We start from the raw sequence: 5,318 nt of genomic DNA, 5'->3' as shown, positions 1-5,318 counted from the left end.
CCAGTGCAATGTATTCGGCTTCAGCAGTGGATAATGACGTTGAATTTTGTTTCTTGCTGTGCCATGATACTAGATTGTTACCCAAAAAGAAACATCCTCCTGATGTGCTTTTTCGATCATCCGTATTTCCTCCCCAATCTGCATCACAGTATCCTACTAGATGCGTACTCGTATCCTTTGTGTAATGTAACCCATAATCAACTGTCCCTTTGACATATTTGATTATCCTTTTCACTGCCAGTAGGTGAGACTTCTTAGGTTTTGCTTGATATCTGGCACATACGCCCACACTTAAGCACAGGTCAGGTCTACTTGCCTTTAAATACAGTAGACTCCCGATCATACTCCTATAGAGTTTTGGATCAACATCTTCTCCTTCATCATCTTTGGTCAACTTGGTAGTTGTGGACATGGGAGTACGTGCTGATTTGCTCGTGTCAAGTTCAAATCTTTTCACCAGATTCCGAGCATACTTCCCTTGAGAAACGAAGATTCCATCTTTGTTTTGCTTGACTTGTAGTCCCAGAAAGTAACTCAGTTCTCCAAACATACTCATCTCAAACTCAGCAGTCATTGTCTGAACAAACCAGTCAACCTTTGACTGGGATGTAGATCCAAACACAATATCATCCACATAGATTTGTACTACTAATAGTACATCGTCCGAATTATGGATGAAAAGCGTTTTGTCTACTCCCCCTCTTTTGTAGCCGTTCTCGAGTAGAAAACTGGCTAAACGTTCATACCATGCCCGAAGGACTTGTTTTAACCCGTAGAGAGCTTTCTTCAATCTGTACACGTGAGTGGAAAAATGTGGATCCTCAAAACCAGCAGGTTGTTCGACGTACACTTCTTCTTGAATCATACCATTGAGAAAGGCACTCTTGACATCCATCTGAAACAACTTAAAACCAAGAAAACACGCAATGCCAAGCAACAATCTAATAGACTCTAGTCAAGCAACGGGTGCAAAAGTTTCATCGAAGTCGATACCTTCCACTTGTGTATATCCTTGAGCAACTAACCTGGCTTTATTGCGAACTACTTCTCCAGACTCGTTGGTTTTGTTTTTGAAAATCCATTTCGTTCCAATCACATTAATGTGATCTGGTCGGGGCACAAGGTACCACACATATTCCTCAGAAATTGCTCCAGTTCATCGTGCATTGCCTTTACCCAGAATTCGTCCTTCAATGCTTCATCCACTCGAGAAGGTTCATTCTGCGAAGAAAAACACACAAAACGTACCATATCTTGATAATTCATCCTTTTACCTCGTGTACGCATGGGATCGAGTACATTTCCGATCACATCATCTTCGGAATGATTCCTGTGAACTGTAGGAGTAGGAATAATTTCCAAATCTTCTTCTTCCTTGGTCTCAACTTCTGCATTGTCACTTTGTTCTTCTACCGAGTGCTCACTGGGAACATCGTGAAGTAGTTTCGGCGGGACTTCACTCTGCTCTGCACTATGTTCCTCATCAAAGACAACATTAGCTGATTCCATAATCGTTCTAGTGCGCAAATTGTATACTCTATAGGCAGCAGAGTTCATTGCATAACCCAAGAACATACCTTCATCACTTTTGGCATCGAACTTCCCTCTGTATTCTCGATCATTCAACACAAAACATCGACAACCAAATATATGAACAAACTTTAGAGGAGGAGTCTTACCTTTCCATATTTCATATGGAGTTTTGGTTGTGCCTGGTCTGATATGGACGCGGTTGACAAGGTAGCATGTTGTACTTACCGCTTCTGCCCAGAAACGTTTCGCAACGTTTCTTGCATGTAACATTGTTCTTGCCATTTCTTGCAATGTTCTATTCTTCCTTTCAACCACTCCATTTTGTTGAGAAGTTTTAGGTGCAGAATACTCATGGACAATCCCATATTTGTTGCAGAATTCTGCAAACTGTTCATTTTCAAATTCACGCCCATGATCACTGCGAATTCTCTGAACACTACCTTTTCCATTTCGGAGTTGCAGCCATAAGTGTTCGAATACACCCAATGTTTCTGACTTCTCTCGTAAGAACCTGACCCAAGTAAAACGTGAGAAATCATCAACACATACAAACACATACCTCTTTCCTCCAAGACTCTTTGTCTGCATTGGTCCCATCAAATCCATGTGCATCAACTCGAGGATTTCAGATGTGTGTATCCCATCTATCATTTTATGATTCACCTTGATTTGCTTTCCAAGTTGACATGCTTTACACACCAGTGTTACCTGCGAGGATAACTCAGGTAATCCTCGTACAACATTTGACCTCGACAGCTTTACCAACGACCTTGTGATAATGTGTCCCAATCGTTGATGCCATAACTCTAGTTCAGAGTCGGCTGCTGTGAAACACTTCTCACTTTGAGTGCTTTCGTCAGGATTTACCCAAGTGTAGCAATTGCTGGGAGTTCTTTTTCCTGTCAACACACAATCTCCAAAAAGGTTTGTAACAACACAAGCATCTTTAGTGAAATTTACCTGAAATCCAGAATCACACAGTTGACTGATGCTTATGAGATTTGCCTTGAGTCCTTGGACAACATTGACATCTGTAAGTTTGGGCAGTCCTGATGCATCCAGATTTCCTTTGCCCAAGATCTTCCCTTTTCTTCCATCTCCAAATGTCACATTTCCTCCTTTGGGATTTTCTTCAAATGTAGACAGCATATTGACATCTCCTGTCATATGACGTGAGCATCCACTGTCAAAATACCACCGTTGTTCGCTTGACTTCAGTTCAGAAGTGTATGCCACATTACACCTTGAGACATCTTTTCTTCTCCAGACTTGCCTCCATCTTAGAGTGGGTGATACCTGATAAGTTTGCCAGTAGTAGCAATTCATTCTGATGTGACCTCTTGTTCCGCAGTAGAAACAAGTGCGATGCTCACGATAGTTCTGCAGTCTTTGTCTTGGATATAGATCAAACTTGATCTTTGGAGTCTGTTTTACTTGCGAGATCACTTCATCTCCAAGTTTCCTCCTGAAACAAAGTTTCCTACTTTGTTTTTGCTCCCTCCAGTATATCCGAGTCCAGTATGTCCAGAATCTGTTCGCCCGATTGTCAGTAAGTGATCCAATTTTGCAGTTTCATTTCCAAGCATTCTCACATTCTTCATGGTACCTTCCAATTGATTCTGTAATAAGATAATTTTTTCCTCTTTCTCCTTTAGTTGCTTCTTCAGATTATCAACTTCTGATACTTTCGTATCTAGCTGCTTCTTGATTTCCAAGATCTTAGCCTCTTTCTCCTTCTGTTCTTCGATCAATCTTGTGTTAATGTCGTACAGCCTTGACATATCCTTGTACAGATCTTCTTCGGATATCTCTTCTTCAATCTCTTCGATTATTCCAATGAATGCAACAAAATTTGACAGATCTTCTGCACTTTCTTCATCAGAATCGGTATCAATCTCTTCATGAGTGATCAGAGATTTACCTCTTGTTTTCCCAATAGAACATTCGTTCTTCGTGTGTCTATATCCATTGCATTCATAGCATTGAAGATCCTTCACATTTTTCAACATTGTCTCCCTCTTGGCAATACTACGGCATTCGGCCTTCTAGTGACCTGCTCCCGGGCATTCCAGACATTTTCCAGAATTTCTCGATTCTGCTTTGCCAGTGATACCTGGTTTTTTCTTAAAAAACCGGTTGAATTTTTTTACAATCATCGCCATGTCTTCCTCCAGTGACACTTGGCTGGGAGCCACAGATGCTTCTGGAACATGAAGTGCCAACCCCTTGTTTGGAGTCACTCCTTTTGGCTTTTCATATAGTTCCAGTTCTAACTCGTGAGCAGCAAAAGCTCCAACTGTCTCTTTGAAGCTGATAGTATCCACATTGTTTACCATAGTAAAAGCAGATTTATGAGACATAAACTTTTTGGGTAAACTTACCAAGAGTTTTGCCACGAGCTGTTTATCTCGATAGGTCTTTCCAAGGACATCTGCTTCGTTTGCCAGTGCATTCAGCCTGCCACAGAATTCCTTTACACTCTCATTTTCTCCCATTTGAAGCATATTGAACTGATGCTTGATTAGATCTATCCTTGTGCGCTTGAACTTGACGTTCCTTCATGAATCAACTCAAGCGCATCCCATGCATCTTTTGTTGATTTGCACCCTTGAATTTGCTTAAACTCATCCTTATCAACTGTATTGAAAATGATGGTTATAGCTTTTGAGTTCAGTGCTGATGCTCGCTTTTCTGAAGGTGTCCACTCAGATCTGGGTTTCAAAACCTCTTTTCCATCCTTCACTTCGATTGGAGCACTCCAACCTTCTTCTACTGAACTCCAAGCATCTTCATCAATCCCTTTGATGAGATTCATAGTTTTCACTTTCCAAAAACTATAATTCTCGGAATCGAGAATTGTGAATCTTCCAAGAGACTGAAACTCTTTGAGTGAGTCCATATTGACTCTTCAACACGTACACTGATATGAGAGGACCTTTTCGCCTACGATCAGTAACCAGGCTCTGATACCAATTGAAAAAGTTGAACACTCAAAGAGTAATGCGGAAAACTAATCAGTTCTATTCACTTGAGAAAGATAGTCAAGTACAACTCACTTTTTGTTGTAAGAATCGTACTTACTACACACACCCGAAACTCCCCCTGAGTTTCTTCCCCTCTCACAATGAATTCTACTGATCAAAAAACCTCACAACATAAATCACTCACCAGAGAAAGGAGATTTGCCCAATCGGTCTCCCCCTCAGACTTGCACTCACCCAGGAATGAGAACTCACTCACATAACGAAATAGACTAAGAAATTATGATCTTTCTCTCTTGCTTTCTGTAAAGCTGATATGCACTTATTCCTCTATTTAAACTCCTCTGGTTCGTCTTTAGATCTCCACGAAGTGATTAGGTCGACTTCTACTTGATTCTCGCTGATCTCGAGTCTATCTTCAAGATCTCGCCTTATCTCTTGTTATTGACTCTATCTCTTCAGCCTTAGACTTTATCTCTTCGGTCTTTGACTCTATCTGAATCTTGTCAGTTGTACCTCAGATTTGCTCGAGTGCAATCTTCGCCGGATTCTTCTCCTGAAATCTCTCATAGGTTGTTGAACCTGCAACAACTTTTTAACAACCAAAACAACACGTGCAAATACTTGCACTAACAAAGACGATGCTTGTCCAGCTAATGCTCGATCAAAAGACATCATTTACTGAGTTGAAGACCGAGATAGAGAGCATAAAAGTCAGACAAGACAATTTTGAGAGGAGACTAGATGGAGTTGAGGCTCATCTGAAGCATGTGGACATGCAGATTGCACAGCTTGCATCACAAC

This window comes from Tarenaya hassleriana, unplaced genomic scaffold (genome assembly GCF_000463585.1).
Source record: "Tarenaya hassleriana unplaced genomic scaffold, ASM46358v1 Cleome344, whole genome shotgun sequence".
Taxonomy (NCBI): Eukaryota; Viridiplantae; Streptophyta; class Magnoliopsida; order Brassicales; family Cleomaceae; genus Tarenaya; species Tarenaya hassleriana.
Note: the sequence above shows the minus strand (reverse complement) of the source record.